Source organism: Vipera berus (genome assembly GCF_964194415.1).
Source record: "Vipera berus genome assembly, chromosome: 8".
NCBI classification, from domain to species: Eukaryota; Metazoa; Chordata; class Lepidosauria; order Squamata; family Viperidae; genus Vipera; species Vipera berus.
In genome coordinates this window covers 8,998,950-9,022,087 of record NC_138211.1, presented here as the reverse complement: position 1 = coordinate 9,022,087, position 23,138 = coordinate 8,998,950, and the positions used below count along the sequence as shown (strand labels likewise).

General features: G+C 40.7%; 1 protein-coding gene across 4 annotated transcripts in view; it reads left to right on the top strand.

Annotated features, from left to right (window-relative positions):
- The window catches only part of ST3GAL4 (ST3 beta-galactoside alpha-2,3-sialyltransferase 4), a 115,778-nt gene that overhangs the window by 32,682 nt on the left and 59,958 nt on the right, over positions 1-23,138 (top strand). Inside the window, exon 1 of one of the 4 annotated variants that reach the window (XM_081333670.1) lies at positions 9,494-9,600. The exons of the other annotated variants lie outside the window; for them this stretch is intronic. The gene's annotated coding sequence lies outside the window, so the exon portion shown is untranslated. Of the gene's footprint in view, positions 1-9,493; positions 9,601-23,138 lie in introns of those variants that run through there. 4 annotated transcript variants of the gene reach the window in all.

Sequence of the window (23,138 nt, the reverse complement as noted above, 5' to 3'; positions counted from 1 at the left end):
TCTATACAACAGACAAAATTATTTGCTTTTTCTCCTTTGGTTTGAACCTGCTAGCGGAATGTAGGCACAGAGTATCCAGCTATTTTATGTTATTTGTTTTTTTCCTCCTTTCATGCTTGGGTTCTGCTTTGGCCTTCAGGAGACCTGCTAAGTTGTTCAAATGCTTGGCATTCTCTTCCATTCTGTTAGGCTAATTTGCTCACTGGTATAACTTGAGAATTTTTTTTTGGTGTGTGTGTGTGTGTGTCTCCTTGGAATCGTTTGCAAACTGCTCTGATGCATAAAGCACGGAAGAGGTTATGTATCTCCCATTTCTTCTCTCAGATGGATCCATTCCAGGCTTTCTGGTTACTTATTGTATTTAATGAAAGCCGGGTAGAGTGCCAAGGCCTGTGAATCCATCCAAGGCCTTTATTGAGAAGCTGAATTTACAACATAACCAAGAACATAAATTCCAACGAGATGCCTCCAGACATGGCTTTTATTGTGCTTTTCCAGCCTTGGACACAGGATTTCATGGCCTTTCTCCTGCTGTCTGGAAGATTAAAGGAGACTACGCAGAATGTCAGAGGGCAAAGAGCATATAAAATGATGTGTAAATGATAGTGATGATGCTGATGTGATATTTTAGATTGTCTGCTGTGATTTGTCATGCAAAGCAGCTCCAAGCGCTATAGGATATTGGATACAGCAAGGGTTAAACATTAAATAACCGGACAAATAAATACATCAATAAAGCCGGAGGCCATCAACTGTGGAATTATATCATGGTGTATCATATCAGCTGTCAAGGAGAAGAAAAGAAATTTCAGAACGAGGCTAAATCAGGGGGTCCCCAACCTTGGCAGCTTTAAGACTTGTGGGCTTCAACTCCCAGAATTGCCCAGCCAGCCATGGGCCCTTTGAGCAAGAAATGGCCATTTGGGATGCTTCTAGTTTGGTGTCCCTCGAGGGCTACCAACGAAGCAACAGTGTGCAGGGATTCTGTGTTGCTTCCTCAATGAATTTATTGTGACCCAAAGAAAAACAGAAAGCGAGAAACAGGAGGCTTACACATGGAAGATGCAATGTCACAATGGGCGCCTTGTCTTGGGAGGACAGAGCTGCTGGAAAGTGATGCTGGGGAAAGACGATAGGGCTGTGACCCCCGACTGTTTTAGGGTTAATACAAAAGTAATTGTGACTCTGGCCATCCTTGCAGCCTCTTCTACAAGCACTCTCTATGCAAGAATACTTTTTTCTTTCTGTTTGTGGATGATGGTCAGGAGAAAGATATTGGGCTGTATGTATCTGAGGTCAGTGGTCAACATTTTCCCGGTAGCTTTGAAGAAGGACTCTGAACCAGCATTTTGTTTTGGTCATCCAGAGGTTAAACCTCCTGTTCTTCTCCAACCAGGAGAATAATACAAGTGGTCCTTGACTTACGACAGTTTGAACTTACAAGGGCACTGAAAAAGATGGCTTGTGATGGACTTTCACACCTACGATCTTTGGAGCATCCCCCCAAGGTCACGTGATCAGAATTCAGATGCTTGGCAACTGACTCATATTTATGACGGTCGCAGTGTCCCGGGGTCATGGGTTCCCCTTTTGCGACCTTCTGACAAGCAAAGTCGATGGGGCAGTCCAGTTTCAGTTAACAACCGTGTTACTAATTTAACAACTGCAGTGATTCACTTAACAGCTGAGTCAAGAAAGGTCGTAAAGTGGGGCAAAGGTCACGTAGCCTATGTTTCGCATAGCACTAAGTCGAGGACTTTTTGTAGTCCTGCAAATCCAGATCCCAAATTATTTTGAATGCAGTTACTTAAATAGCCAAACTGGGATGGTTGTTATTTAACACCTTAAAGGTCTGTGAGAATTAAGATTAAGATAAATTGAACTAATTACACAAGTGATTCATTCAAGAGCAGACTGTGGAACACTCCGGTGTGATTTCCAGAGCTGTTAAGGCTATATAGATAGTCCTCAACTTACGACCGCAATTGAGTCCAAAATTTCTGTTGTTCGGTGGGAAAGTTGTCGTGTGAGTTTTGCCTCATTTTACGACCATTTTTTGGCCACAGTGTTTAACTAAATCACTGAAGTTGTTAAGTTAGTAAGATGGTTGTTAAGAGAATCTGGCTTCTCTTAAGGTCGCAAAAGGTGAACAACTGACACCCCCCCCCCCGGACATTGCAATTGTCATAAACATGAGTCATTTGCCAAGCATCTGAATTTTGATGACATGATCATGGGGATGTTGCAATGGTCATATGTGTGAAAAATGGTCATAAGTTACTTTTTTTCAGTGCTGTTATAACTTTGAATGGTCACTAAAGAAACTGTTGTATGTCACGTACTACCTGCAGATAACTCCCTTCACACGGGGGTGTCCGCATTGTTTAGCTACAGAAAGAAAGGGGCTCTCAAGATTTCAGGATCCTGGAATACAGTCAAGTCAACCAAGTTTCCCAATGTGGATTCACATGAATCTTTAATTAAAAGCTTAAAGAACTCTGGGAATTGAAATCCAATCCATTTGGGGAGTACTAGCCTGGGGAAAATTGGATAGCAAGTTCAGGGTTGAGAAAAAGCAAGCCCTGTTTTGATGACTCGTATTTCACTTACCAAAAAAAGAAAGAAAGAAAATGATTTCCCTTTACATCATGTTTGTTACAGCTGCAGGCAAGCTGTTGTTGGTTCAGCTCCACTGTTCAGTCAAATAATTTGTCCACATAGTTAATGAAACCCATGTGATTCAACAGGCTAGAAATGTTTAAATATTTCTGCTTTATTTTAAAGCTTTGTTTCCAATGCACCAAGTCTTAAAATCTGCTGATGGCAAACTGGATCGTAGATGAAGAATTCACTACGATGCAAGAAAAAAGGGGAAATTATTCTCTTCAATGCCTGCCTGCATAAATAAGAATCCAAGTCACTTTTTGGGACTCATGGTGATCTTTTGTCTCATTTGCAAATCCAATTAGTTTATTGATATCATTTGAAAGTCCCTTAGCAACAGCAATAGCACTTAGACTTACATGCTTCTTCATAGTGCTTTACAGACCTCTCTAAGTCGTTTGCAAAGTCATCAAATTGCCCACAACAATTTGGGCCCTCATTTTACCGGCCTTGGAAGGATGGAAGTCTGAGTCAACCTTGAGCTGGTGAGGATCGAACTCCTGGCAGTGGGCAGAGTGCAATACTGCATTCTAACCACAGCGCCACCGCAGCTCTTTAATTAAATGAAGGATGGGATCGCATCGTAATTAAGATGTTGGAATGTAGAACTCTAGGTTAGGGTTCTCACACGAGCAAGGAGTTGAGTGGGTCAGCCTCACTCCGTCAGACCATTCTCTCAAACTTATTGGTGTTGAGATAAAATTAGAGGAGGCTGCCGTTTTTAGCTCTCAGAAGAAATCCAGTTGATAATCACAATAAATGAATGGATATTTATTTACAGCCCAGGCCTAGACTGAGAGAAATGAAATGGTAACCAAAATTTGCCCGCAGGAGAAATTTCTAACAGGTGCATTAAAAGAGACTCTTGCCTGCAAAAGCTATTTTTATTGCTTTAATCCTTTAGTTTTGATTACCAGGTTTTTCTACTTTTAAGCCTGCTGTTGAAACCGCCTGAGGTCCAGAGTTGTTGGTTAGAAACAAATTACTCTCCAAACAATACCATTTGTGACCCAAAGAACCCCAAGGTTTTGCAAGTAAAGCAAACCCTTATCTCTAAAAAATATCCAGTTCAACTTCAGATATATTCCATGGAGGGTATTGGAAATAATGACAGCGCTGTAACTTCCCTAACACCTTGCACAAAGTTAATGATTTCCAAGCAGCTATACCATTTTTAACCTAACTGGGGTTTACAGTGCAAAGTGAGCAAAATAATAATAATAATAATAATCCCGAAACCTTGGCACAAATATTGTCAACAGTAGCCTGGTCAAGATTTTTTTTTATTTATGTTTTTATTGATTTTTTTAAAAAAATACAGTTCAACAGTGCTTGTTCAACAAACAAAGATTTTTTTTAAAAAAACGGATCCCTCTAAGTTGTTTGCTTGGAATTCCTGAGCATCAATAATATATTCAGTGATTCACTTAACAAAGGTGACAAGAAAAGTCGTTAACTGGGGCAAAACTCACTTAATGAATTTCTCACTTAGCAACATAAATTCTGGGCTGAATTGTGATTGTAAGTCAAGGACTAACTGTACTCATGAGTGTCAGTATGCAGTTTGTTCGCTGTATCTAAGGAACAACTTACCCTGTCAGTGTTGGGAGGATTGTGGTTTTCTCCTTGGTAGTTCTTTGATTAGGGTAATGTTTTCTGTTTGATTGTTTGTCTGCTGTTAATCCCTGCTTATCTGGGTCTTAGCTGCTGCTGGAGAGGAAGTGTTCTGGTCTTTCATTTCCTTCTCAGCAAGCAGTTTTGGATATATCCTGGTCTAGGATGTTCACAGTTTCCCACTACAATAAAACACAGTACAGCACAACCAATTTTATTGTTTCTCTTAAATGGTGTGTAAGTATGGTTTATTTCAATGTGTCTGTTGATGGCTGGTATGGCTGAATGTTGAGCTTCCTTCCACCAGTTCCTCTGACTGGTCAATGAAGCATCCTGAACCATCTAGTAGTGTTTCTCATGCTTTCTCTTCTTTGACAGACTTACCATGTGGAATTTGATTAGATCACACATTGTGGTTCTTTTGCTGTAAAAAGTCTTACGGTTTGGATTTTGAAAAAAAAAATGCAGTTCAACTTCTGGTTAAAGGTTTTTAGGGCCACATTCTTGAAATGTTTCTATCTGGAAAGACCGGTTATTTGTGTTTTTTTTGGCAAGAGCTGGTCGGTGGACGTCACTAGAAACCCTGCATATTATAGAGTCACTTTCTTCCTCTTGAGCTGTTTCCCCAAACTTCCTCCAGTTACTTAACCTGGAAATGTCAGGTTCCCTTCTGCCTTCAGCATTTCTGAAGGAGCCTTGGTGGAGCAGTGAGCTAATGCCTCCTTAAGTAACACCAGCTGCCTGCAATTAGTGCAGGTTCGCATCCCACCAGGCTCAAGGTTGACTCAGCCTTCCATCCTTCCCAGGTAGGTAAAATGAGGACCCAGATTTTATTGGGGGCAATAAGCTGACTTTGTAATAATGCCGCTTGGGGTGTGTGTGAAAGCCCTAATAAGCAGGCATATACATAGAATGAAGGCTACTGCTAAGTTTGTAAGCCGCCCTGAGTCTTCAGAGAAGGGCGGGATATAAATGGAATTAAAATAAATAAAATAAAAATAAAATTTCTGAACCCCAGTGTTGAGCCCCTGGACCATGGGGAAGGAGCACGCCTGCGGCCAGGCGGAAGGGTCAGGCATAAATCAGACATTGGGAGTGGCAACTTTTTTGGGATTGACCCAAAGCATGTCACATAACAGCTATTTGTATTAGAGTGGAAGAACTCTTTATCTTCATTCCTTGCCTCACCTTGATTCTCCCGTGCCTCTCCAAAGGTAGGGCTACCTGATTTCAATGGGAGGGGAAGTGAGGCCTCCCTGCCTTACCAGTTCTAAGTTTCTCCATTCAGAAATAGGTGCAGAAAGACGGTTCCAAAAGAAGACATCTGTGAGTCAGAGTTGAACTATGGAGTCTAGGAGGTATTCTCTGAGTTTGGTTATTTGCTTGCAGACATTTTAATTACCCAACAAAATAATAACATCCTCAGGGCAAGCAAATGTAGACTTTGCTCCGTTTAAATACAGCAGCTTCCCCTGCCAATGTTGCTGGACAATGGTTTCTCCTTCCCTACATATGAACTGGTGATGTTACCTAGTCGGATAATGAAATGTCTGCAAGCAAACAGCCAAGCTCAGAGAATATAGATGCTATAGAACAGGGATGGCGAACCTTTTAGAGACCGTGTGCCCAAACTGCAACCCCAAACCCTGTTATGTATTATTGGGTGCTGGGTGGGTGTGGCCTATTGGCTGGGTGTGGCCCATTGGGTGGGCATGGCCCATTGGGTGGGCATGGCCCATTGGGTGCGCATGGTTGCAGTGGTAACGGCAGACTGGGTGGGACTAAAAAGTTCAATCAATCAATTCCAACTTTGCGAATCTTTTTTTTCCCCACGAGAAGTTGAAATTTATTGATTGATTGAACCTTTTTTTTTTCACACGGCGGCAGAGGCCTAAAGCGAAAAGGTTTTATAAAACCCAGCTGAAGGCCTAGGACTGGGGCAACGGCGCACGTGCTCACAGAGGGGGCTCTGCGTGCCACCTGTGGCACACGTGTCATAGGTTCGCCACCACAGCTATAGAAAGATAATTATAGTTGATATTACACCGTTTTCCATTTCAACCCAGGGAAAAAAAAATCTTCTGCAAGTTTACCCACCTCTAAGCAAGCATTTCACAAAAGCCAACACTTTCAACCTCTCCAGGGCTGGCCTGATTCACACCTTTCAGTAAACCGTGGTTTATTTGAGCAACTGCAGTTGGTTAGTTTGGACAACCTGCTATATCATGAAATATGACTTACAGACCACAGCGGAAGGAAGAATTTGGAGGAGCCCTCATGGGTTAATAAGCCATTGAGAGGCATCGTTACAAAAGCTAAGTTTACACTTAAGCTCGTTATGCCAAAAATATGCTACATCGTCTAATGAGGTTCATTGTGTCTTTTCATGGAGGTCTGGATTTTATAAATACTGCTTGCAGTTGCTTTTCCTCCATTTTGAAAGTCCAAGTGTTGGGGAGATGACCAGATGTTTTGAATAAGACTGAATGAAGTGAAAAAAGAAAAACTCAGGAAACAGTGTACAAATGAGCATACATTGTATGTTTAAAAAGAGCTGAAAACATCAAACTAGTTGAGAAACATTGAGGCAAGATAGAACATAGAATCATAGGATTGGAAGGGTCCTTGGAGGTCTTCTAGTCCAGCCCCCTGCCCATGACAAGTGATTCTATACCATTCCAGACAATTGGCTGTCCAGTCTCTTCTTGAAAACCTCCAGGGTTGGAGCATTCACCACTTCTGGAGGCAGGTTGTTTCACTGGTTACCGTAATTGTTCTAACTGTCAGGAAGTTTCTCCTTAGTTCTAGGTTGCTTCTCTCCTTGTTTATTTTTCATCTGTTGCTTCTTGTCCTGCCTTCAGGTGCTCTGGAACCCCTCTTCTCTATGATACCCCCTCATGTCAGCCCTAGTCCTGGTTTTCACTAGAGAATTGATTCCCTTTATTATTATCAGTTCACACTTCTCTCTGTATTTGTCATCCTTGGTCTTGCTCATCCCACAAGCTTCTCCCACTCTATTTTTGCATGGCGAATTGGAAATCTTTCTGAACGTATAATCTCCTTTTTCTGTTCCTCTGTTGTGGAGTGTTGTGTTTGTTACTGCAGGAGTTTGTTTTTTTTACTTTTATTTTTAAAGACTGAGCCATCACTTGGAAAAATATAAAGTGGTGGAATTATTTTTAGGGGTTTATTTTATTTTGAAATGGATTTTGCACTGTGCCTGCCATATGCTTCATTAGAATGTAAAGCCTTTGGACATGACTAGGTTTTTAAACCAAGATTGCATTTAAAACAGATATGAAAATAAAAGTCTCCTCAGGATTTAGGATTACAAAGGAAGGCGTTGGAATCCAGGGGTGTCTGTAGAATATGGTCAAAAAGTTCGAAATAGCATTCAGATACTGTAGTGTAAATAAATTTCTGCCTATTATTTATGCGTATCACCATTGTGGCTGCCATTTTGATTTTTTTTTAACAATATCCTTTGGGCATGTCTGTTTAAACAGTTATTTCCTCTTTTTCCTTTAGACAGCTAGTGTAAAGAGTAAAAAAAATGATCAAAGAAACGGGGGGAAAGCATTATAGTGGAATGGAATATAACGCCTTCCATTGCACAACAACAATAAATCCGAGTGATAAAAATTACATGCCCTTTAGCATAAGAGAAACACAAATAATAAACACTTGCCAAGTGTAAAATAAATGTAATAAATACTAATGGTAACAATTATATAGGTTTTAGGATAATATAAACATGGATAATTAACGCCTAGTAAGTATAAAAACAACAGCTGGTAGGGTACTCATATATATATGAAAAACTCTTTAACTTTCAAAATAAAGTCTTGCTTCTAATCCCTTGGGAAGATGGCAAGGACTTCACCTTGCATGCTGAAGGTTACTCTATTTAGTTTATGTTTGCAAAAAAATCAGAAGGAATCTGGTAGCCCATTTTCCAACTAACATATTTTATTAAAATGTAAAGGTTCATGGCCTGCAACTCACTTCAACAGAGGCATAAGATACTAAATACTTCAGTAAGGCAAAGAATGGAGTGTAGTGTAGTAGAGTAGAGTAGAGTATAGAGTATAGTAGAGTAGGAGAGGTTATTAGCACAGTAGAGTAGAGTAAATAGTTTGTTGGCCAAGTGTAGTAGAGTTTATTGGCCAACTTTGTTTGAAGAAAAAAAGAATTTGTTGTCTCTAGTGCATAAGCTCTCAGTGTACAGTATATACAAACAACAAACTAATATAATTATAAGATACCAATAGGATAAGGTAGTAGAAAAGGTGAGAAGGATAAGAGTAATACAGCCATACCGCTTGGGTAAATATCCTTGGACATAAGACAGTATTGTGGTGGACTGATTATTTTAGTATTGAGGCAGCAGTTCAAGGTGGCTCACCCCTTGCCACCTTCTGAGCAGAAGAGTAAGATCAAGGGTTACTTTGAGGAGGTGTTGTGCTTTGTATTGGTTACTAGCTGTCTCATCCATAAAGTAGTTTCTGGTGTCAAGAAAATCCAGTTTGGCAAAGCACTGAGGACTTACGTTGGATCAAACCTATGAAAAGAGGTTGAGTTCAAATGGAAAAATTGAGGCCACCCCTTCTCCTCCTTTCTAGTGTTTGCAAATTTCTAACAGGTCAGACAGGAGCTTAATGCTGAAAGGCTGGACCATTTATGACCAGAGTGAATGCACCTTTGCTGTAGAGAGAAGTAGATCTCTCCCAAAGCGATTGGTAATGTAAGTTCAGCAGTGGCCAAGTGAGGTGAGCTTTCTCAATTCTGTCCAGCTGGTCTCTTTGGCAGAGGTGATCAAGTGGGCCAAAACGAGAGCCTCAGGCAAAATGGGTTTGTATCTTCACGATTCTGTTCATGACTGACTTTTGCTGAGCAATCTTCTTTCCTTGTGTGTAAAACCCTGAGAGCTTTTCATGGTAGAGAAACACCTTGGATGAGAATGGTGATTTCTGGCTTGTTTGCATAATTTGATGTGATTCATCTTATAGCAGCTTTCTGAAAGATAGTAAAATGCTATCTGTCCCACGGTGGGGCATTACTGTAAAATCTCATAAGAAGTATATTTCCCCCCCCCCCCCCTAAGCTTCATTCTTTTGCCCGCAAAGTATGAGGTAAGGAGATTCAGCAGGGAAGGGCAAGAATACTTTAAATATCTTGCTTTATCACTCCTTTTTGTTCACTTTGTTACCACTAGGTTGTTCTACCCACATTCTTCCCTTTTCATTTCTGCTTCTGGCTCCAGAAAGAGGTGCGGTTGTAGCAGATTCTTTAGAATCCTAGGATCAGAATGCACTGGTACAAGTAAGAAGCATAAACTATTTGATCCGCTCCATGGTGGTATTGATTTAGTACCTCAAAAGTTGCTTGGATAGGTAATCAATCTAGATTAATTAAAATTTAAACAAGCCACAGAACTACTGGCTGTTTTGGGATGGGAAGGGTTGTTGAAGTGGTTCTAATTTTTTTTTATTATTATTATTTTTAATCCCATTTATATCCCGCCCTTCTCCGAAGACTCAGGGCGGCTTACAATCTAAGAAGCACAAATTAATGTGCTTAGCAATAGCCTTCATTCTATGTATATGCCTGCTTATTAGGGCTTTCGCCCCCCCCCAGCGGCATTATTACAAAGTCAGCTTATTGCCCCCAACAATCTGGGTCCTCATTTTACCTACCTCGGAAGGATGGAAGGCTGAGTCAACCTTGCATGGATGCTTGGACAACCTAGAAAGAACTTCTAAGTAAGTCTACTAAAACCTTACCTGTTGGCGGATACTCTATTGCCCTCTCAGGGTTTCTCACTCTTGTTTTGTAAGTGGATATCTGCATGATAAGCAGTGGGTAGCAATGGGTGGTGTATAACCCGTACAATATACCTCAGAAGTATATAGAATCAATCAGTATGATGAATGATTCTGTTCTTGATCATCCCATTGGCCATTTTTTAAAAAAAAAAACAACTTGAAAAATTAACCCTTGGACCATTTCTGTGCACAAATGTATTTTGAAAAGGCTGACCTGTTTCTGAGGTTTGTAATAGGTGCAGAAGAGATAACAATTGTTTACTCATTGTTTATGTGGCTTGTAATGGAAGAAGGCCTCTTTATATAATAGAACATATTAGTAAGATTATCCCTTTCCCCCTTCACCCCCACTGCATTCACCCAGAGCTTAAACCCTTAAGCCAGTTTATGTAAATACGTTTGATGCCTTTAGGAAATACAACAGGGATATTCACTCTTTGCTTTTCCTCCGGGTTTTTGTTTGTTTTTAATTGTACAAACAAGCAGTGATTTTTTATTTTTTAAAAAAGGTGGCTGTGTTCCAGAGGCCTGTGGGAAGGAGCTTGCACACTTCTCAAACGTTGGGCGACAGTATTGAACCAGGATTTGACCTGCATAAGGCTGAGCCAAGGAACTTCAAAAAGGAACATTTTGCAAGCATTATTCCCATGAAGAAAAGAGGCCCGTCCTTTCCCCCCTTTTGGAAGCTTCTGTTCCCCTTTCAGAATGGGAGATTCACCAGTGGTAGCACATGGCCTCATCCTGTCTGCGCTGGGAAGCTAAGCGAGCCCAGGAAATCCCAGGGTTGGGATGTAACAAAACATGGCAGGAGAAGGTAACGGCCTCTGGTTGCCGAAAAACCTGGATGCCCAAGGACCTGTCCCGGAAATGCTTTTCAACTGCAAACTGGAAGGAAGAGATTTTTTTTTTAGGGAAATTCCACTGGAAAACTGCTTCCCGTTCAGTCTGTAGAGAAATTTGGAGAATATGGTGATTCGGAGGAGCCCTGGGGGCGCAGTGGTTAGAATGCAGTATTTGCAGGTTAACTCTGCCTGCAGTCTGGAGTTCAGTTCTGACCAGCTCAGCTTCCGAGGTCAGTAAAATGAGGACTCAGATTGTTGGGGGCAATAGGCTGACTCTGTAAACCCGCTTAGAGAGGGCTGTAAAGCAGTATGGAGCTGTATATAAGTCTTAAGTGCTATTGCTATCGTTATTGAAACTGTCCCCCTTTTCAATCTCAATTGCATCTGCTGGATCCAATCTGGGTCGGTCACTGGGACCAGACGTTCAGTCTTCCAAGCTTTCAGACTTGTGTTGGAGCCCATCCTGAGGGAACATCTCTCACACCAGAATGAATGTGAGAGAAGTTTCCTGAGGATGCGATCCAGTATGCATCTGAAAGCTTGGAAGACTAAACGTCTGGTCACAGTGACTGACCCAGATTGGATCCTGCAACATTATCTTGGGACATGTATGTATGCCTTCATTCATCAGTTGCATCTTTCTGACTCACCATATGATGCAGAAAAATCTGTTCCTGATAGTTTTTAAGACTATCCATGTGGCCAATCCAAGCATTTAAACTCCTGGTGCATCTGTTGAACATGTGGCAGAAGAAGCAGGATTTTTGTGATCTTAACTCTACGGACGTACAAGTCCCATTAATGAGTTCTCTGAGCATTCAAATGTTTGGAGTAGTGTTTGGTACAGATTATCCAATTGTTTGGGGTGGGTGGGAATAGTGTCTCAGTCTGAAATCACTCATGGGAAATAGTTGAGTACATTCCATTCTTATTCTCAAGCATTGACTCTTAATTTTAAATCTTCCTTATGTATAACTCAGTTACAGAAGAATGCAATGGTACAGCTGCCTGGGGAAGTGGCTTTCTCAGTCATCCTTGGAACATCAATTGCCTGATTTCTTCCATTTTATTTATTGCAGATCAAGTCTTTTTTAAAAAAAAATAAATGTAATTTTAAATGTATGGGACATACTGTGCAGAACTGTATCCTCAGTTCTACCCAAGTTCAGTCCTCCTAAATAATCAGTTAAAATCTTATATTTAGAATGTGCAACATTTCAATCTGTTCAAAATATTTCTCCTTATGCAGAGATTGCATAATATGCTTCTGCGAAGTGTATATACCGTAGATATAAAAAAAGATTTATTCTTCTCACTTGCTTTCTTAATTGCTTTCTTCTACATATGGTTGACGGAGCTTAGAGGGCAAATTCCTTCCAGCAAGGAACTTCGTTTCTGCTTTTTCGGTAATTTGTAAAATGTCCTGCTTCTAGAGGGTATGTAAAGCATAATAGAGTTATGCTTATTTCCTCCACATTAAAACTTCACCGTTCAGTGCATCTCTTCCCAACCTGGCTTGGTGCATGAGGACAGAGGTCTCCAACCCTTTTGGTTTGGCGGCCCGGAAAGGGAGGCAGGCACTGCTATGTGCGCATGCACAAATGGGCCACGTATGAGCACATGTGCACACACAAACAGCTGCACACGAGTGTATGCGCATGTGTAAACGGGGCTGTGCGAGTGCTGCAAATGGGGCGGTGCTAGCGCTGGCGGGACGCTATGGGCGGTGTTAGTGCTGGTGGGACACCTGGGACAGGGTGATGCTAGTGCTGGCGGGATGCTCGGGGTGCTTGCGTGAGTGTGGGGGCCATCCCTTCACGCGGCCTGGTGGAGAAGCAGCCGCGGGCCGATAGCCGTGGGCCACAGGTTGGGGACCCCTGCATGAGGACATCTTGAGAACACCAAATTGAGAAAACCTGCTGGATACAGGGAGTCCTTGATTTACAGCCATTTGTTTAGCAACCATTCAAAGCTACAATGGTGGCACTGAAAAAAATGACCTACAACCACTCCTTGCACTTAATGACCATTGTAGCATCCCCGCAGGCATGTGATCAAAATGTGGGCATTAGGCAACCGGCATGTATTTGCTTAGCAAGGGAAATTCTAGACCCAATTTTGCTCGTTAAGTCGAGGACTGCCTGTACTTATAAAAAATGAATAGAAATACATTACAGCCCTCATCTGAGGAGTGTGTTTGTTAGATTTGGTCGTGTCTTTTTTCACGCCAGATGTTGGCATTCATTTTTAACGTTAGAGGCAGTAATTAGTTCAGTAGGGCCAGTAGTATGTACAGTGTGTGTTTGAAAAAGTTCCTTTGGAGAGCAAACCTTGAACTCAACCCCAATCAGACAGGAAGCTAAGCAGGAGTTCCCAATGGTAAGCAAAACAGCCCCAGCCCCCCAAAAAAAATGCATTCCAACATTAATCCAGTCAGATTTGTATGAGGTTGGATAATTATATGGATTGTCTTGTAGGAAACGCTAGTGGTGTGGTGCTTCCTTTACACTTCCTTGCATAGTTAATGGCTTCAACTCCCCACAATGGCAGTTTCCTTTGCATTGTCTTCCAAATTTGCATCATTAGATAACAAGATGACTTAGCAGGGTTTGTTGGCCAAGAATAACTATGGTAGTAATAACTGCCGGTGCCAAAGGTACTTTTCCAAAAGGCAACTGGACTTCTTCGGTGTTTTTTTTTGAAAACATTTTGCTTCTCATCCAAACAACTTCTTCTTCTTCTTCTTCTTCTTCTTCTTCTTCTTCTTCTTCTTCTTCTTCTTCTTCTTCTTCTTCTTCTTCTTCTTCTTCTTCTTCTTCTTCTTCTTCTTCTTCTTCCTTCTTTCTTCTTCTTCTTCTTCTTCTTCTTCTTCTTCTTCTTCTTCTTCTTCTTCTCATCCTCATCCTCATCCTCATCCTCATCCTCAAAAAGTTTCTTGGAGGAGAAACAAAACTTTAAAAAACAAAACAAAACACCAAGGCAGTCCAGATGCCTTTAGGAAAAATATCTTTGCGACAACCATGACCTGGATGATTGAGCATCTCCATGGACACAATAACTGCCTTTTTTCTCCCCCAAGACTGGCCTTGCCATTATTCAGAGATAGGTAGTTGCCTAAGACAGTGGTAAAGCAGTCGAAAGACCCTGAAAATTAGATGTCTGTTTGTCTACTGCCGGCTTTGTTGTTCTAGTACTGTTTTTGGAGCAGGGAAAAGGGAGCTTCTGCACTGGTGATAAGATTATTGAACAACAACTCTTAAGATTCTTGAGTATTGTTAGTACTTCTGTTCTGGTCTTCTATAGTTCTGCTGTAGTCTTCCTTGATGCCATCCTTTCTAAAACCATTGACTGAGTTTACACAACAGCATATTAATATAGATAGTGATAGCAATAGCACTTATATACTATTCCATAGTGCTTTACAGCACTCTCTGAGCAGTTTATAACGTCAGCATCTTGCCCTCAACAATCTGGGTCCTCATTTTACTGATATTGGAAGAATGGAAGGCTGAGTCAACCTCGAGCCAATGAGGATCAAACTCCTGGCAGTGGGCAGAGTTAGCCTGCAATACTGCATTCTAACCACTGCACCATCAGGGCTCACCAGTGATGAGTTACAGATACAATAGTAGTACTCACAAACCCTAACTTACTTAATATTATCATTTATAGCATTCAGCTTTTCCACTGCTGCATTCATCCTGGTCATTTAGCAGTCACATTCTCTTGCAACATTATAGATTTGACATCCCTTCTCCTTCTGGCCTTACTTATGTCAATCATCAGCATGAATGAACTATCCAGCTGAGATAGAAATTGAATCTTTGTGCTGTTGCTAATGTCAGCTTGTTCTTGAATAAATATACAAGATTGAAACAGATGAGCACTCCTTGATAGATCAAAAATTCTCTTGAAATATTGACAGTCTCCCACCAAAGCAGATGTCGCCTTACTCTTGATCAAGATGTATCATGACCTATTCTCCTTGTAGCTGTATATTTGCCCATTTTTACATGCATGGCTTGCTTTCTTAGTACCTGAAACAGCACCTGTTCCTTGACTGTGGAAATCCCCAAAATTGTGGAAAATACCTCATCTCTTGTGTGATCACTCCAAGTTTTGGATTTCCTCTCAGCCTTTTATTTTGAGAATACATTTGGTAGCCCAGTGTCTATGGAGATTCTCAGTCATCCAGGTCATGATTGTCTCAAATATTCTTTTTCCCAAAGGCAGTTGGACTTTTTCAATTGCCTGTTGAAAAAATACCCTTGAGTTGGTAGCCCACATTTTTATTCTTTCAGGAGCCTAAATTTAAACAGCATCATGACATTACTAGCTGCTATTATTATTATTATTATTATTATTATTATTATTATTATTATTATTATTATTATTATTATTATTATTATTATTATTATTGTTGTTGTTGTTGTTGTTGTTGTTGTTGTTGTTGTTGTTGTCCAGCTTCTCTTAAGGAGAACCCTGGAGACATTCTCAGAACATTACTTATAACCAAATACCTTAGCTGCTTTTAAACAGTCTGTTTGTTAACAGAGGTGAATGGCACAATATCTTTTTGTTAAGACTTAAAACGTGACAACCTTGGACCGAGATACTTGATTCTAAAGACAGTTTTTTGAGATAACGTTAATGCAGTTCAGAATTTGATTCTTGGAAAACCAGTTGAAGGATAGCTTTTCCTGTGTATCTCACATTTATGGGTAGTTTTCTGTCTTTGAACCAGGTGGTGATATCCTTTAGAATTCAAGCTGTTTCCTTAGCTCGTTGTTTTGTTAGCTGAATTAGCCAGACATGAATGCTAAAAATATATTCTTACATAGTTCTTGTCTCTCTGGTTTTGTTCTCTATCTTCTGGACTCCAAAACTTTTTGCTTCACTTTCTATTTTCTTGACTGCTGATTCCTGGCTACCAAACCTGATTGCTTTGTTTAAGGGGAGAGCAGTTAGATCATAGCTTAGTTTAGCTTAGCAATGTTGGGTGAATCCATATGGAGTTTATAAATTACGGAGTATAGCTTTAGCACAGTGAGACTCCAGCCATTGTGGCTTATTTTATGATTTAACCAGTACAAACCAGTCTTAACTATAAATGTTTTTTTTAAGTTTTAACATAATGTAACAAATGGAAAAAATCCAGTTTTTCTAACTGAATGAGTTATCCGAGGCTGGAATTCTTACCTGATTCCGTTGTCTCAGCTACTAACTTTTACAGTTTTAATTCCAACTTCTGTGAACCTCATCCCATATTTAACGGGGGCTTGAGTAAGTGCACTATCGTGCCTATCGTCCCTGTCACATTTTAAGGTTGTTTTCATTTTGTTTGTTCAAATTTATAATATTTGACGAACAAACGATGAAATGACTTAGTTACTGGCTAAGAACTGGGAAGGCTGAGGTCCACCTTGGCCATGGAAGCACATGGGATGGTTAGGGACCAGTCATTGTTTCTCCCTCAACCCAACTAACAAAGTTGTTGTTATGGGGAAAATTAGAGAAAACATGTTTTTTTGTACTTCTTGGAGTGAGGGGGGGGGATGGATATCCCAAGAGCAAATGTAAATATAATTAATACGAGAAAATGTAACCGAAATCTGGGACGTTTGTAGGGGTGCATGCTCTTCCCTTAACACCCTGGTCTTTTTGCTCCTTTGCTTTCTTTCAAATTCTCATTCACATGAGCAAAAGGCAAGCTGGGTCACGAGTTCGGCTGTGCACATTTGTGCTCCAAAGCGGCCCTTATTTTGCTGAGTATGGTCAACATCCTATTATGCACTCCAGGGAGAGTGTTAATCTTCTTAAAGAATCCTATAATTCATGGGTTTTAAGCATACTAATGAAAAGGACTTCTTTGTTGCCACTGACTTTGATCCAGGCTGACCTTGCATTGGGGGAGGACTAACCACATCCTGGTTCCTTGTTGCTCCAGAAAAGGGACTTTCTTCCTCCTTGAATCAGCTGATGCTTTAAGCACCAAATAGATCACACACACACCCCCTCCTTGCATCACGGTTTAGTTTAGTGCTAAATGGTTGTCTCGAAGTCAAGTAGGGATACATTTGCATGGTGTTTTTTAATGACTTAATTTATCTTCAATTACTTTAATGACTGTAAGTCCCTTGGGTTGACTTAGTTTTTTTTTAGGGGGGGATATATGCTGCAATGCATACTCTTTGCTTAATCATAAACTCCATTCTGTTCCTTTAAGTCTCCGGACAGATTGCAGGGCGGAAAGCCTGCAATTAAAAGTTAATTAAAACAGAAGTACTGAAAAATAGCAGCAGACCAGCAGGGTGATTGATATAGGTCCCCAGTTGGACACATTACAGGACATGGAACTGTATACAGGTAGTCCTTGACTTATGACCACAACTGAGCCTAACATTTCATTGCTAGGCAGGACTGTTTTTAAGTGAGATTTGTCCCATTTTTACGACCTTGCTTGCCATTGTTGTTAAGCGGATCGTTGCCATTGTTAAGTTAGTAACAAGGCTGTTGGCAGAATCTGGCATCCCCATTGACTTTGCTAGTCGCAAAAGGGGATCACATGGCCCCAGGACATTGCAAGCGTCATAAATACATGCCAGATGGCAAGTGTCTGAATTTTCATCCCGTGACCCTTGGGGGGGATGCTGCAACAGTCATAAGTCTCTTTTTTCTTTCGCTACCATTGTAACTTCGAATAGTCGTAAGTTGAGGATTGGGTCACAAATCACGCTAACCCCATGCTTGTTTGAATATGCTTCAGTACAGTAAATAAGCCACGAGGCTCAGCTTGTACAACATGCACCCCCCCAAACCAAACAAACCACAGTGTGGTTTACTGTGGTACGTGAACCTTGACACAGAACCCTTTCGCTTCAGCAGACACTTTGGTATTTCTAAGTTCATGTTCTAAACAAATCAACGAAAGCCCAAGAAAAATACAAATCAAAATGTATATAGATCCTTGAAGCTCCAATTGACCAGTCCCAAATTCAGAGCACAATGCAGGAAAATTATGCTGGCAGCAGGCATAGGGGCTCCTTAATGTTTTTTTTTAAAATATTTATCTTTCATTAAAATTACTTTAATTACTTCTACTCGTTCGTTCATTTGTTTGCTTCCCTCCATTTTTTAAAATGCATGCTGTTCCTTCAAGGGTGCATGCTTTACTTGGAAAAGACATCTTTGCCTGTGCAGCTGCCCACAAAATCAGAAGCAATTTGAAACAATCATGGGGTAATGTAATTTACATAGCATTGGGGTACTTGGCCTGACTGAGGATCTGTCCCTGGGTGAGCGTTTTTTCCAAGATAGCTACATATGGTACATTAATGTACCCACCAAGAATGGCACATGTGAGCTTATAGCCCGTGATACAACCACGCCGATGCTACATGTCTGCTTGTTTGTAATCCTCGGCTTACGACCACAATTGAGGTCCAAATTTCTGTGGCTAAGCGAAACATTTGTGAAGCGAGTTTGCCCTATTTTATGACCTTTCTTGCCACAGTTGTTAGTTAAGTCGTTGTTAAATTAGTCAAGCTATTGTTAAGTGATTCTTTCCACACTGGCCAGGGGAATGTTCTGTTCTTTCTTTCTTTCTCTTGAGGTTTTCAGTAAGGGAGAGGTCCCCAACCTTTTGGGCACCAGGGACCGGTTCCGTGGAGAGAGGTTTTTCCATGGACCGGAGAGTGCGTGGTTTTGGGTGCTGCCTACATCCCACGGATGGGGCTTCGCTTGTTTGTGCGGACCGGTTGCTGGCATGCCACGGCCCCGTACTGGTCCACGGACCGGGGGCTGGGGAGCCCTGCAGTAAGGGACGGTTTTGTTCTTCTCTGGAACCCTGCTTTCCTCCTTTGTCTCCCCAAACATATGCGGGAGGCAAAAATTCTGAATACACCTTGGAGAATATCATGCGTAATTGCAAAAAGCATGCTGCGCTTTTCAACTCGTGAGAAATTCGGTTGGGTTGGGTTGCATCAACCAGAAGAATTCAGGCTGCTACTGTAAAATGTTAATCCGTAATCTCCCTAAAATTCCCTATCCTGAAGTAGACAAGGATTAGATATCAAAAGACTGCCGCATCGGCTGTCACGCCAGCAAGTTAGAACTGCAGTGAATTTGAACCAAGAAAGGGGAAGCGGGAAGGAGAGTGTTCCACAGCTTGGAGATTAGCAGAACGACTAGAAAACCATCTGGGAAGATGCTTTAGTGAAGTTTTACAGCTGTGTTCATTACATCAGATGTTACAGCCTTTCAAAAGGCAGCAGCGATGGGGAAATAATGGGCACCGGGCTAAAAACCAGCAGATCGTGAGTTCTAGTCCCATCTTAGGCACAAAGCCAGCTGGTGACCTTGTGCCAGCCTCATCCTTTCAGCCCTAGGAAGAAGACAGTGGCAAACGGTCTCCAAAATCTTTCCAAGAAAACTGCAGGAAAAAGTCCAGGCAGCGGCAAGGAGTCAACAAGGATTGATGATCTTTTTTTATTTTATTTCGCCCATTATGAGTCTTGCGTTCAGAATTTTAGTATGACAGGTAGTCCTCGGCGTACGGCTGCAACTGAGCCCCAAATTTTTGTTGCTAAGCGAGACATTGGTTAAGTGATTTTTGCCCCATTTTATGACTCTTCTTGCCACATTTGTTAAGTGAATCTACTGTGGTTGTTAAGTTAGTCACACGGTCCTTAAGTGAATCTGGCTTCCCCCCACCCCTTGACTTTGCTTGTCAGAAGGTTGCAAAAGGGGATCACGTGACTCCGGGACACTGCATCACCGTCATAAATACGAGTCAGTTGCCAAGCGTCTGAATTCTGATCACGTGACCAGCGGGGATGCTGCAACGGTCGTAAGTGTGAACAGTGGTCATAAGTCACTCTTTACTGCTGTTGTAACTTTGAATGGTCACTAAATAAATTGTTGTAAGTCTAGCACTATCTATACTTCTTAGTCAATCTTATAACATCATTTTCTTAGGATTTCCTATGCAAGAATTAACCAGGCATAATCTGCAAAAAAAAAAAAAATGGCTGGGCGCCGCTACTTAACTGGGGTTTCAGATAAAGCATTATAATAAATAGAAAAAAAGCTTATGCAAAGAAAGGAAGGAAATGTTAGTGAATAGATAGCATTTATCAGTAGATAGAATTGTGTCTCCCTGACGTGCCTCCCAAACCAGCTTTCCTTTTACTTTTTCATAACAGATGAAAACATCTCTAAATAAAGCTGCAATTACCGTTTCCGTAAAGTCTGTTTTTGTAGTCTCTATTTGGGGTGATAAGATGATGCTGGAACACACATGCTCAGTCGGTATATTCTCCAGTTAAAATAGATTTTTGTTCCCAGAATTCCCTAGACCAGAGTTTCTCAACCTCACTACTTTTAAGTTGTGTGAACTTCGACTCCCAGAGTTCCCCAGGCAGCATGCTGGTTGAGGAATTCTGGGAGCTGAAGTCCACACATGAATTGTTGAGGTTGAGAAACGCTGCCCTAGACATTAATGGCTATTGCTCATAATCCTTGGAGCTATTGACTACACATATGGTGGTTAACCAAGCTGGAGGAGGTGAAGATAAAGAGTAATCTGTTTTAATTGAAAGGATCTAATAGAGTCAAGAGGGACTAATGAAACTTAGGGAGGTGTCTCTAAGCACGATGTTACCTACTCCTACAAGACAAAACAGATAAATGCGTTCAAACATCGTAGCCTCTCTTTCCAGATATAAAAATAGGATTGCTACTACTTCTTCCTGGTTTCGTTCTCAAGAAAGAGCAAAGCAAGAATCTTTATTATGAATCTTATCTTAATATTTTCTTTTCACAGCAGCTGGTCACATTGGAAGGGATGCTTGAGTGATATCAATGTAGTGTAATTATGTTTTCTGCCATGTTCTTGAACAGCTGAGCCAATATGAAGAACTGTCAATTAAGATATCTTTTTTTTGGGGGGGGGGCTCAACTCAACGACTGACTTGCTTAGCAATGGAAACTTTGGGCTCAACTGTAGTTTAAGTCAAGGACTCTGTGTTCCAATTCCAATGATATCTTCCTTAATCGGTGTGTGTGTGTGTGTGTGTGTGTGTGTGTGTGTGTGTGTGAAACTAGTTTCCTGTTTTGGCTGCCTTCTTGGGAAAGTCCCCTCTGCTGCAGTTTTATTGATTTTCCAGTTTTACATTTAAATATTTAAAAAGTAATGTGTTGGCTGAGTTAATTGATAATTCAATAACATACAACTAACTTTAGTACAAGTCTCAAACTATTACTTTAAATATTCCCTTCCTTTTCCCCTTAGGGTTTACTGTCTCATGTTTAAACTAATACAATTCTTATTATATCAATTACATAAAAATAACTTTCTTACGTTGATCAATAATTGTTAGCTTAAACATATCCTAGTTATTTTAACGTTCAATCTCTATAGCCTATCAGTGTCCTAATTAGTTTTCCTCAATTTTTAGTTCCCCATTAATATTTAAATTTAACATTTAATATCTATAATTTCCAAGTTGTAAATAACCACAGTTCCCTTTATCCCAATTCATCACAAAATCTACTGTTCAGGATGCACGTCTTATCTATTGGAATGTCTTCTGTTTCTTGAGGCATTTTACTTCCCCCACTGTGGCTTTCTTCCTGTGGCCCACCGCTTACCAGAAAAGCAAGTGACATCAATTATGAAGGTTACACTTTTATCAGTTAGGAAAGTTGTCAGCAGGAAAGAGAGCTTAGCAAGGCTTAATTCTGTTTGTATTTTATGCATTAGTGACCTCTACTGGAGAAGGACAAATCAGAACTTGACTTCAGTATGAGAGCCGTAGAGTTCTTTTTTCTCGTCTCCTTTAACTTCCTTTCTGTTTGCAGATGATGGATGATACGGCATCCTGGCTCATTAGTGAAGGAGAAAATGAGAGAGAAGGAGAGCCGCAGAGTGGCCAAAGGAAGTTTAGGCGAGAAAGATTGCACAGAGAAAAGCTAAAGGAAAGGGGTGATATTTATGCAAAGCATGAAAAGATGCAAAAATGCAAAGCAGGGCTTGAAAGATCCGGCTGGAGATAAATAGCTTTGTGTGTTATCCTACAGAGGTTAGGGCTTGTCTCTTAGCTATAGTACGGAATTCATCTGATAAGATGTGTGCAACTTCCAGTACGTTGTTTGTTTGGTGAACTCCAGCCAGATGCAAAATGCATATATTTAACCTGCAAGAACAAACGACTCTGTACCCATGACAAGCCTAAGAAATTTTTAAATCAATCATTGAACTGAAACTGTCAGCCTTTGTTAAGAAAAGAAATCTGGGACCTAAATGTATAGAGCTTGTGGTTTTAAATTTCAGCTATGTAAATAAGGAAAGCATAATTCATATTTGCTAGGGTTTGTTGTCTTCATTCAGTCATTTTTTAAAAAAAATACTGCCTGTCAAAATATCACAAAGCTGTGTAAGAGAGCCAAAATAAGGGCGGTATAAAAATTTAATTAAATAAATAAATAAATAATCACATAATCATAATATAAAAAAAATTCTGTTATCCGATAGTTGGGAGACAGGAGCTGTTATCTACTCCAAATCATCAAAGGCCTATTAGGAGATCCCAATTTCCCTCCACTGATGATGATAACAACAACAACAACAACTTTGCAAAATACATCAAGAAACTGCAGCTTCCTGCAATAACTCCAGCAAAGCTACAAAAAACTGTGCTACTCGGAACAACTTACATTTTAAGGAGATACCTGGTTGATACCTAGGATGCTGGCAGCAACCCGTGTCAACCATTAGTGCCAGTCAATTTGAGTGTTCAGTTGACTGAGTTTCATGTTTTATGAATAAAAGTTTTATAATAATAATGTTGGAAGGGACCTGGGAGGTCTTTTAGTCCAATCCCCTGCTCAGGCAGGAAACCATACCATTTCAGACAAATGGCTGTCCAGTCTCTTCTTAAAAACTTCCAGTGTTGGAGCATTCACAACTTCTGGAGGCAGCTTGTTCCACTGGTTAATTGTTCTGTCAGGAAGTTTCTCCTTAGTTCTAGGTTACTTCTTTCCTTGATTAGTTTCCATCCATTGCTTCTTGTCCTGCCTTCAGGCGCTTTGGAGAATAGCTTGACTCCCTCTTCTTTGGGGCAGCCCCTGAGATATTGCAACACTGCTATCATGTCCCCTATCGTCCTTCTCTTCGTTAAACTAGACATACCCA